Below are 12960 nucleotides of genomic sequence, written 5' to 3'. Positions count from 1 at the left end.
TCCACTACCACCAACTGCAAGTAACGTACCCCGTAAAAATCCACTATTTAGTGACACTGACAATAACGCCTTAGGAAACCCACCAACACCACAGCTTCCTGCAAACATTCATATGGCTTGGATCGAAAGAAATTTAAGCGATTATACCTTACCAAGTCTGGACATGGTTCAAGAAAGTATAGCAAGACCGACGATTACAGGTAATAATATAGAGATAAAACCAGGTATGATTCAGATGATCTAGAACAATCTGCAGTTTAGGGGCACTATGACAGAGGACCCTAATCAACATTTAAAATAGTTTCTTCAACTCTATGATACTTTTAAATATAGTGGGGCCACTGATGATGCTATTCGTCTTCGGTTGTTCCCCTTCTACTTGATTGATAACGCATTTTCTTGGTTAGATTCGCAGGCACCAAGATCTATCACAATATGGGATGAACTCATTGTAAAATTCTTACAGAAGTTATTCCCGATTAGCAAAGTAGTTCAGCTGAGACAAGAGATTTTTGTCTTTAGGTAGATGGAGGGAGAAAGGTTCTATGAGGTGTGGGAACATTTCAAAATTTTGATTCAAAAAGGCCCGCACCACGGATTTCCTGAGTGGATGTGACTACAAGTATTCTATAATGGGTTGGATGCAAGTGCACGATATGGATTAGATGGAGAGGCAGCAGGAGCCCGTATGAACATTGAGAACATGGCACTAAAATCCTGCCAGTAGCCAATTGAACGATTCATATATGGTTAGAAACCCACTACGATAAAAGCTATCCAAGAGGATGATAAGTATCAACAGTTAGTGGAAAGACTCAACCGTATCGAATCTATTTCTACACCGTCTATGCATAGGGGAGACAAACTGCGTTTCCACTATATCAACAATCTAGCTAAGGATGTAAATTACATCAAGAATAAGGGTGGAAACCCTTATTCGAATACATATAATCCCACCTAAAGAGATCGTCCGAATCTAAGATAGGGGAAACCAATGAGCAAGTAATAATTTAAATCAAGTTAAAAACACTAATTACCAACCTCCTTATTGTAGAAACCCTAGGATAGGGTCAAGCCAAATAATTGTATTTCATGTAGTCAACGATTGGATAGAATTAAAGGAGAGATGCAGTCAATGAGAATGGATGTCAAGCAGGTGTTGTCTGAGTGCACCAACTCAAACAGAACATTGATGTAGCTCGAAGATCAAATGATCCAATTAATGAGCATGATGGGTGATATCAAAAGAAAAATTGGCACAGCTATTCCTAGCAATATAGAAGGCAATCCACGAAGGGGAGGTAAGGAGCATGTGAAGGCGATAGCACTTCAATTGGGAAAAGTACTGAGTAGCCCAGAGAACCCTACTCCGGAGGGAGTTATGGAGAATATTGATGATCCTCGAGAGGCAAAGGCACCATCGGTTGAACTAGAAAAAGTAACACCTAAAGATGCCAAAATCACAAAAATCTCAATCCCTTCAAAACTAGAAGAAAAACAAAAGCGGGATGAGGATGAATTTGTAAGTTTCCTAAACTTGTTTAAAACATTAAATGTTAACCTAACTTTAATTTATTTAATTGAAAAGGTTCCCAAGTACACTAAGTGTTAAAAGGAGATGATGGCTAAGCGTAAGAAAATTAAGGTAGGAGAGCAAGTTAATTTAAATGCTTCCTATAGCGTGATTATTTCAAGACAGGTACCTCGAAAATTTAAAGACCCATGAAGTTTTTCTATTCCCATAAAGATAGGAAGCATTCATTTTAATAGAGCTCTATGATGTAGGACCTAGTATTAATTTAACGCCTCTATCAATTTTTGAAAAACTCTACTTGGGGGATCTAAAAACTACTCAAATAACATTACAGTTGGTTGACAGGTCTTCGGTACATCCATAAGGGGTATTGGAAGATATGTTAATTAAAGTACGAAGTTTCATTATCCCTGTATATTTTGTGGTGCTTGAGTTTGAAGAAGATCGTGAGGTACCAATCTTATTAGGAAGACCCTTTTTAGCCACTTCTAGATCTACCATTGATTTAGAAAATAATGAATTAACGATGAAAATTAATGGTGAGATTGAAACTTTTAAATGTGGCCATCAATCGAGCGAGGAAGATAAGAGGAAGTTAGGGGAACAATGTAAAAAATAATTTCTTTCTAACTTGCCCGAGTCAAGGGACACCCTTCCTTTTATGCATGCAAAAAGAATAAACAGGTTTAAGGGAAGGGACAAATGGGCACATGTGGAATGACACGATGGACGATGGACCAATACCGACAAAATAGGAAAATCATATATCGGTTAATTGATGACACTATCATATGAATCCGGTAGTAAAAATTAAAATTAGTAGAATTGTTGCTTAAATTCTATAAATTATTGTATATTTAACTAATTACCTAGTTTAGATTTTAACTTTTATTTAATGTAGGTTCATCTCTAAATCGAAACATCCTTAAAAATAGATTTTTGAGCCGAAACAAAGTGTCATGACATCACCCAACGATTCACGACATAGCAGACAGTTTCCTTCAGGCCTACAAACTGAGAGACGTGTCGTGACACGGACCCTCTGTGTCACGACATCGCTACAATTTTATACAGGGTTGACCCAACCCAATTGCATAACATGGTGGTTTAAACATTAATTTACCTAGTTTTAACACTTTAAAACACCTATTTTCTAACCTAAAAACACCTTAGCTCTTTTACTAAACCTAGACTAACCTCTTTTACATTCATATTTTGAAAATGCCCTCTCAAAACCTTAAAAACTAAACCCCCAATCTCTCAAATATTTTTCTTCTTCAACAAAATTTTCAATCATCATTAGAGCAACAAGGAATGGGAATACCATGTGAAAGCAAGGAATCCAAACAACCTCCAAGCATATAACTAAGGTTAAAGGTTCCTACATTCAATTTTTTTATTGATTCATTGAATTGTTTGTTTATTGAAATATCATGCCTCCTAGGAAATTTAGGCGAACTATGGAAACGAAACCATCAACGGGTCTAAACACCCCTAATTTTGAAAACCCAAATATTGGAAAATATTTTACTAAAATTCAAGGAAAAACCTTTATCCAAGAGAAGGGATTCAATCTGTTATTGGTTTTGTGTAAGGAAATACGACCGTTAGTCTGATAGCATAGGTGGGAATTTTTTTGGACGATCCCTGAAGATAATGTCGTGGTCCCTATGGTTTAGGAATTTTATGCATCTTTAGAGGACCACGAGACTAGGAATACTAAAGGTCATATGTGGGAATCGATACTTGTGCAAAGGAAAGAAATGAGAGTAACCCCTCGAATTATTTGTGACTTTTACAATGCTCCATAATATGAAAATGATTTTATTGACGAAAATTATTTAAAATATTTTTGAGACATAGATACGGATAATGTTATAAAGTATTTAACTGAAGGAAGGGGTGAATAGAAATATCGTTCAGGTACCAACGTTCCTGTATCCTTTCATTAAGCTATTATGTTTTCAGAGGCTAAGATGTGAATTCAATTTGTGTGCATGAGAATAGTACTTGCTCTAAATGTTTCTAACATTAATACCTTTAGGGAAGTATTGCTTTATGCTATTTTATAGAAAAAATAGGTCTGTATCAGTAAATGGATCCACCAGTACATGAAAAGATGGATCAATGGCCCAAAAAGGGGGCATTTTCTTTCATCATCTAGTGACGGCTTTATGCAAAAAGGCGGGTATACCTATGACATCCATAGAGCAATCGATAAAACCGTCCCAAATAATTATAGATGACACCTTGTTCCAACAGTACGTAGAGCTGCGAGCCAAACAAATAAAAGGTTGGAACAAGCGACAACAATACACGACTACTGTAATGGCCTAAATTCAAGGTTATCGGAACAGTGGTTTCGGGACCACAAATCCGATGAAGAAAAATTTATTTTTCTTATATTTTTATGGTCTACGATTTCACAAAATGATTTTGTGAAAATTTCGTTCGAAAATTTCGACGTTTGGGCACTCAATTTAGTCAAAAGGACTAAATTGTAAAAAAGTGCAAAAGTTGAGTTCTACATGTTAGAGGTGTCCAATTATTATGAAACTTTAAATTGGAGGTCTTTATATGGTAATTAGACCATTGGTTAAGTTGGTAGACAAAAATGGACATGAGATAAGTGAAATAGGAAATTTTTAAGTTAGGGGCAATTTGGTAATCTAGTAATTAAAATGAATTAAAAGGGAAAAAGATGGCAAATTGTGCTCATCTTCCTCATTTGGACGAAATCAGCAAGGATTGAAGCCATAGTTAGGGTTTTCAAACTTCCAAGCTTCATAGTAAGTGATCCCAAGCCCCGTTTTTAATGTTCTTTACGTTTTTGTAGTCCCGGTAGCTTAATTTAGCTTATTCTAGCAATAATTTAACCTAGGGTTTATATTTGGAAAAATACCCATAGGTCAAAAGTGTTTAGTTTGATGTTTTATGATAGAATATGAAGCTAGAAATTATGTTAAACAACTTTTGCTAGCCGATTTTAAGCGAAAACGAGTAAAACGACATAATCGGTAAAAAATACCTAATGTTCATAAGTACATGTTAGAGTGGGAATTTGATGTTGGCATAGAAGGGAGAATTGTTCAGCATGTCATAAAAAATAAGAATAAGGGATGAAGTTTAATTTCTGAGCCTTGGGATAAAAATGCAATTATGTAAAAGTTTAGGGGGAAAATCATAATTTTCACAAAGTTAGAGTCGAGGGCTGTTTTGATAAATGTGAGTATTAAATAAGTTAAATTTGCTATTTTAGATCAAGAAGAACGTAACTCGAGGTTAGACAAAGGGAAGAATAAAGTTGAAGACTAAGTTGGCGAATTGGGCTATATTTGGTACTGAGGTAAGTTTACAGTAAATAAATGCAATATTTCAAAAATTATTATTAATGCTGCTATTTTCCAGCAACAATGAATTTATTTCATGAATTTATTTGATGATGATCCAAGCATGAAATTATAGAGAATTAAAATTAAAAAGTCTCGTTGATATATAAGGATGGTATTGGATATGAATGTCATGACATTGGGGTAAAGAGGTCCCATGTAAGACCATGTATGGGACATGGCATTGGCACCTAAATGAGAGGTCCCATGTAAGACCATGTCTGGGACATGGCATTGGCACCGAGATGAGAGGTCCCCCGTAAGACCATGTTTGGGACATGGCATGGGAACCGACATGAGTACATCCCATGTAAGATCATGTATGGGACATGGCTTTGGCATGTTATTATCAGAAGAGACCCGAGTATCCTTATTATTCCAATGTAGCTCAACGGGCTAGTAAACGAATCATGTGCACGAAAGTTCAGTTAAAAGTAAAAATTGCAAGCTCAGGTGAGTTATAAGATTTAAGAATTTATCATATTAACAATTGATATTTAATGATGTAGCAAGAGAAGAGTAAGTTATAAACACAAGTATACGAAGTAAACAAGTAGAAGAACTAGAATGAGACTAACTAAAGAGTAAACTAGAGATAAAGTTACTTAAGTTTAATTAATTGTGTTAAATGTTGTTATTTATTTGCTAGTAAACTTACTAAGCTTAATGCTTACTTCTTTTATTTTTTTTCTCTTATAGTATTGCAAAGCTGCTTCAGGGATCTTAAAGAAGTCGGAGATCGTCTACACTATCAAGAACAATTGCTCGGTATTTTATGATGAAACACGTTTGAGTTATGGCATGTATAGGGACTTAGTTATTTTGCATCTTTGTAATTATGATTTTGCTAAAGAATGGTGTGTGAGTATCTGATGATGAATGGTTATTAAAATGGTTAAGTATGAAGATGTTTGTTGTTATAAAAGTCTAGGTGATAAATTATGCATGGAAATCATGAAAGGGTAAAATCTTGTAAAGAAACAGAATTCAGGCAACATAGTGATGTAACTTTGAAAAATCACCTAAGATGGTATAAAATTAATTATAGGGTGAATGATATATGGAATGAAATCTTGTTGAGTCTATTTTCATGGAAAAATAACGGTTTAGCAAAAGAAAATTTCTATTTTAAGATTTGTGAATTTTAGTGAGACATGGTCAGAACTATTTTTGGAGTCCCCTATTCTGAGTTTATAAAATCACTAAAAATGGTAAAAAAATATTTATGAGTTTTATTTTATATGTATAGAATCCTTATTGAGTCTATTTTCTTTAGAAACAAGCGGTAACACTATATGAAAATTTCATAATGAGAAATTTTATTTTTAGCGACAAGAGGTCAGGGCAGTCAATTGGCGAAACAGAGGAGATTTTAAATAATAAACTGTACTAATTGGCTAAGCCAAAAATTCTAAAAATTTTATAGAAAAAATATATGTGAGTCTAGTTTCAGATAAAATTTATGAAGTTAAATTTTGAGTTTCGTAGCTCGAGTTATAATCAATTTAGTAACTGTTGCACTATTGGACAGGTTTGCTGTAAATAGTGAAATTAATTTTCAAAGTAAATTTTTATGCTCCGAATAAGTAAGATAAGATAAGTAATGTCTTGTGCTCGACTCCGAAAACGGTCTCGAGTAAGCGGTGTTACAACTACTACACCAATTTTGTCACAAATGTTGACACAAGCTCAACAAGACATCGGTGAAAATAGTCATCCAAAGCTTGATTAGATAATACAATGGATGCAAAAGTCGAGACCAATTTTCCAAGAATTTGCAAGGCAAAACAACATCCAGGTCCTCAACTATACACTTGACATGTTCAGGCCAGTAGATATGGAGCAAGGAGAAGAAGTGCATAACAACGAAAAGGATAAGAAAGATGATGGAAGTGAGGAAATGGATTTTGAAAAGGATGATTGAAAATTTTTTATTTTTTTAAAACTTTTATTAATTTTTGGATGATTTAAAATATGTAGGAGTAGGATTAATAAGTAGATTTTTAGTATGTCGTATTTTGTTTAAGTTTTCTATTTAGAAACCCAACACGAAGGAGACACAAACAATTCAAGCTTTACACGAACAAAATAGGAAGCTCCCACCAATAGGAGCTACAGCAATCACAATCAATCGGGTAACTTCTCTCATTATCTTTTTATGTGTTACACATTGAGGACAATGTGCCAACTAGAGTGTGGGGGGGTAACATAGAAAATTTGCTTTAAATTTTTACATGTTCTTTGATTTTTCTTGTCTTTTGTGTGCTTAAGCTTGTAGAAATACAAGTGATTGGTTAGGAGCTTGTACTTAGGTTACTTGTGTGATGCATAAATTTGGCATGATGATAGGTGATTTTAAATTTTTTACTATTAGACTACTAAGTTCTATACGTTACACTGTAAATAGGCATTAAGCAATCGATTGTACCAAGTGATATAGAAAATACAAGGAAACGAGCATGTTATTACGAATGATAAATGGTTGAATTTGTATTTGTTTGGTTAATTAATTTGTGCATGTTGAGATATTTAGGGATGACCTAAGGCATTGTTTGGAACACAGTCAGAGCCAAAAAGCTATCCTAGTTATATTTCACCTTTAGTACCAATTTTTGAGCATGTTGACACTTCTAGATGAACCCCATTACAATCCCCGATCTTGAAAATGTTAAATTCTATTTGCCCTTTTTCTTTGGTCCTGCGCTGCACAATTATAGACGTCTGGCCATATGTATTGAGGGTTAAGTAAATACATCATGGCAGAGTTTGTAAAAATAGAGTGAAAAAGAAAAGATTAGTGTGATATGGGAACTATATGTTAGCTTGAAAGTGCAAAACAAGAGAAGAACACAAAAAAATCAATACGAGTAGAATAAGCACTTGAAAAGCTAAAAAGCATTCTTGAGTGAGATGTATTGCAAAAGAGAAAAGTGATAAAGTCACAAAAGAAAGAAAAACTCGTTCATTAGTGCACAAAAAACTTGTAGGCTAGCCGTAGTTACTATGTCATGCTATGATTTCCTATGTGGAGAGATAATGAAGGTGAGAGAAGGAGAAATAAGGTGATGAGCGGGTAAGGGTCACTAAGGGGGAAGAATAGGAGCCAATACGATGTGCCAAACTATTTTTGTATTTGTAACCATTTTTTACACTTACTATTTTTGAATTTCATACTTGTCCTAAGCCTCAGAACGTTACAAGTCAAAAAGTCCTATGTGACCTTAAATACCCTTATACATGAATGGACATCACACTGAACATATGCATAAATGACTATTTGTATTTTACTCGGATAATCAATGTACTTGTATGATTTATTGATGGATTCCTATAGGTGAGACCTTTAATACTTGTATACTGTGTAACATATTGAACTTAGGTGTTTGTGGTCAAAAGTTGTAAGTCAACTGCTCATCATGTTAAGATTGTTTGTAATTATGCTCCAAAATCAATACTTGTATCATATTTGCTCAAGGGTCATCATTTTATTGTCTTTTTTTATGTTGGTTGAGGACAAACAATGACTTAAATGTGGGGGAGTTTGGTCTGTCGTAATTCGGTGTACCAGATTAAACTATTTTTTGCACTTAAGAAGCCTAAATACAAGCATTTTCGTTATATTTGAGTTAAGTTTCTTTAGTTTTACTTAGATCTAATAAAATGTGTGAATTGAGTCTTTTATTGACCTTAAGGGCCTAATGAGGCCTGAGGGAGAGCTAGCGTACTTCATAAGTGTGTAAGAGACCATTAGAAGACATTTTAGGTCGATACTGGACATTATGTCACAACACAGGAAGTCCGATGTCAAAACATAGAGAGTAGAATGGAGAAATGATGAAACTGCCTTCCATGTTGTGACACTGACTAAGGGTGTTGCGACATACCCCTGAAGACATTGACTTCTACATTGTGACACAGGTCTTGTTGTGTCGCAACATCGACTCTAAGATGAAAAATAAATACGAAGCAGGGGTGTTTCGGTCTGCACAATTGAACTTAAAGCTCAGGAATGTCAGCTAACCTAGGTTAAGGATGACAGCCACCTGAATGCTATAAATAGGCTCCTTTGGCACATGTTATGGACATGGTTCCATTAACCTATATTCTCTCTTTAGATTTAGCTTAATTTTCTTTCTTTCTTAGGTTTTTTAGAGTTTAGTTTATTTGTTCGTTGATTTCCTTCAAAAGATCTAATTTCTAAAGACGACTAACTTCTAGGGATTCGCGTTATTATTTATATAAATTAGGCCTTTTTTAAAATCTACACTACAATTCATTCACCATGTTTTATTCTTCCATCTATTCCATGTTGTTTATAAAAGCTATGAGGAACTAATCCTTCTATAGGGGATTAGGGAGTGGATGCATGATCTATTAACTATTTTGTAGGGTTACTCAACGGATCAGCTATTTGGGAAAGGAAGAACGTGAAACAAACCCTAGTCTTGATAACCCCAGGAAGTTATCAAGGTAGGAATTAACCAAAAATTGGTATTGCACATCCATGAACACCTTCGTCCTAAGCCAGTCTAGACTGTGAGGTTAGAAGATAAGTAGTCATTGTTGACTCGTTATGTTAGTGAAAGATCAGAAGATCTTGCTAGGGTAGAGACTAGTTGGTTGATGAGGAACCCGAAATGACAGTTGATTGGGATTATCGAAGAAAGTTAATCACTTATCATCAGATTTGATTCCTTTTACTTTTTCTATCTCTTGAAATTTAATTTTCTTTTATGTTATTTTCTTTTTGTTATTATTACTATAAAAATAAAAAAATCTCTTACGTTTTCGTACTATCTTGATTAAAGTATTAATTAGATATTTTAATGTATAGGTTAAAATTTATCTAGCCTTTGCCTCCCTTGGGTACGATCCTCGGAGTACTCACCCACTCTATTGTAAAACTATATTACAACTAGACTCCTATTCTTGCAAATATCGCCTCATAATTCTATATTTTACTGTTGTATTCACACTCTGGACATTAGTACGTCTAGAGGCAGTCAAATGCAAAGCTTACTAGTAGGTCCTTAATTCATTCCTCACCTTTAGTACTAAATTACTAACATTGTAATATTACAATCCAACATTATAGATATATTCTCAATTCAACCAAAATAAATACATAAAAGTACTTAACCATATCCTATGAACTTACCTAATAAAAATCAACTAGCAAATTGAATCGTAAGGACTATTCAACAATTTTTCCCCTTTTCCTGATTATTCTCCGATCAATACAAATATTGATCTATATAATAGTTAATTCCAAATTATCAATTCCAAATACCTTATAATACTCAAGTACATATATATAACCTTTTAATTTTATTTTACACAATTTTCATAAATTTTCACATTTTATTCAATTTAGTCCTTAAAACTGAAACCATCATATCTTTCACATTTACACCCCGTTTTACAATCCAATTTCAATTTCATCCTTCTACAGCCTTCTAGATCCAAAAATTATAGAAATTTCATGTTAATTTTGAAATATTTTCATTTTAATCCTGTAACACCCCTAACCCCTCTCCATCACGAATTAGGGCTATGAGCATTATCCTACAATTGTAACATTTATAATTAATTTCATTCAAAAATCAAAAAAATAACTTAAACCATTCCTACATACACATATCGTCCCTAAATCGAGCCCTTGATGCCCTAAAAATACTTTAGAAACAAATCGAGGCCAATTTGAAATCATTTGGAAAACCTATGAAAAATTCACAAAAATTGAAAATAGGGGTCACACGGCCGTGAGTGTGCCAGGCCATGTAACTAACTGACTTTCACCCTAAGCATCCAACATGTGAAACACGACCGTGTCGCCAAGTCGTGTGTCTCACACAGCCGAGTCACACGCCCGTGTCTCTGGCCGTGTAGACCTAAAATGTACCTTAAACAACAAGCTTACCATTTCAAGCTTACTTGGGTCTTAAGCAATTCAAATACGAATCATTTAACCTATTCAAAATACGATTAAACATACTCAAAACATGTCAAAACAATCATCCTAAGTGCCTAACCAATGTACCCTTGCTGGTACCACATTTTATATCGTCAAAACACATCAACAATGCATCATCCAAATCCAAGTTTAAAGAATGCCAAAATCACTCAATTTAGCCTAACATAAAGGTACTTAAGACATCAAGCTTTAAGTTTCATACACATGTCAAGCTTTTGGTCAAAACACACACTAACATTAGCTTCAAAGATAAACATATACTTATAACTCAATTTACATCACATTCACAAAACAACTAACAACCAAAGACATCCTAGGTACACTCCATTACAAAATTAAACATCACCACACTTAAGATCAGGATTATTTTTGGATGCTAAATCGATGATCAAAATAGAGCACCTAACCTGCGCATAGAAAACAAAACCACACGTTGAGTAAAACTCAGAGATATTTCTATAATCCGAACTTTTTAAGACATGATATGATACATTGAATGCTTAAATTGAATTATATCATCATACTACTATCTAAACATACAATTACAAGATATCATCATTTCAATTTCATGCATTTCATCACATTATTTCATGCTATACTCAATTTTCACAAGTATTCAAATTTAGTTGGTTTGAACATATATCTCAATTCACATCACTTGCTATATAAATAGCTTTGCTATAACACCCCAAAAATTTAATTTTGGGTATTGTGAATGTGTGACACAAATGTTTGTCTGCTTTAGTGGTTATGTGTTCTGGGTGTGTTTGGGAGGTCCCAAGTTCAAGCCAGGACTTGTGCAAATTTTGGTATTTTTATGAATAGGCTCTATCTTTGGTCAGTAGGCTTTTAAGTAAAAGTTGGCAAATAATTAACAGTATGGGCCTGCTGGTCTAATGGATAAGTGGAGTGTTGGTGTGAAGGAGGTCTTGTGTTTGAATCTTAGCGTGGGCATTATTTTTGCTCGTGCGTCCTGGAGAGTTTGAGATGGACTAAAAATCTGAGTAGTGGATTTAGTGGGGAGTTTGACGGAGAGAAATAAGGAATTGGGGTGGTTATTAAATATTTTGTTCATATTTTTTTCTTTTCATTTTTTTACTTTCCCCAAAATCCCTCCACCCTCTTGTCATTTTTCTCTTCATTGCAACCAAATTCTGCTCTCTTTCACCCTTCATCTTCTTGATTTTTCTTTTCCCACTCTACCTCGTGTCGCTCCACGTTTGTCTACGATCGTTCGGTAAGTTTTAGATAAGTGGTTTGTCTCCATTTGTTAACTTTCTTCTAATTTTTTTGTTTATGCCAATTAGGGGAGGATTCAAGGGCGCGTAATCACCAATCGGAGTCTTAGTTTGTGTGGGAATTACTGTTCATCAGTTGAAGGTAAGGTTTAGTCGCTTATGGGTTAAAACCTCGATATGAGTTCGATTTGGGATCACATTATGTGAGATTAAATTAGTGTTATTTGTTCAATTATAGGCTTTGGAGTGCTCGGGGACTGTTTTAGCATAAAAAAACCACGTGTGTACCCAAAACGCAGAAAATGGGATTCGACGGAAAGCCAAAATTGCTTGCTATTTGGACAGCAGCAGTAGGCTAACTTTGAAAAGTCACCATAAATTATGGAAATCAAATTAGAGGATGAAAACAATATGGAATTAAATATTATGTAGTCTAGTTTCTCACAAAAGAAACGGTGTAAGTAATAAAATTGTAAATCGTGAGATATAATAAGTTTTATGAGACAAGGTCAGAATGAATTCGGGTTCCCCTATTTTGGCTTTGGAAAATCATCAAAAATTGGAGAAATAATTAGGGGTTAAAATTTACATGTTTAAATTATTAATGAGTCTAGTTTCAATAGAAACAAATGGTAACATCATCCAAATTTTGTACTACGTGATGATTAATTTTTAGCAAAGAAAGGTCAAAGCCGTCAGACAGCAGAACAGGGGTAAGGTTGAAGATTTTATTGTACTTATTAGCTAAACCAAAAATTTTGAAAATTTTATGGTAGAAAGGTATTCGAGTCTAGTTTCAAAAAAATCAAGCGGACCTTGATTTGA

General features: G+C 34.2%; 1 non-coding gene across 1 annotated transcript; it reads right to left on the bottom strand.

The window, feature by feature from the left end:
* Positions 1–494: 494 nt before the first annotated feature.
* On the bottom strand, positions 495–600 carry LOC128040184 (small nucleolar RNA R71). Its single transcript, XR_008194842.1, has one exon. It is a non-coding gene; the product is annotated as a small nucleolar RNA R71 (small nucleolar RNA).
* Between the last annotated feature and the right edge of the window lie 12360 nt (positions 601–12960).

This window comes from Gossypium raimondii, chromosome 3, assembly GCF_025698545.1.
Source record: "Gossypium raimondii isolate GPD5lz chromosome 3, ASM2569854v1, whole genome shotgun sequence".
NCBI classification, from domain to species: domain Eukaryota; kingdom Viridiplantae; phylum Streptophyta; class Magnoliopsida; order Malvales; family Malvaceae; genus Gossypium; species Gossypium raimondii.
The sequence above is the reverse complement of the archived record's forward strand: the minus strand, read 5'-3'. Positions and strand labels throughout refer to the sequence as shown.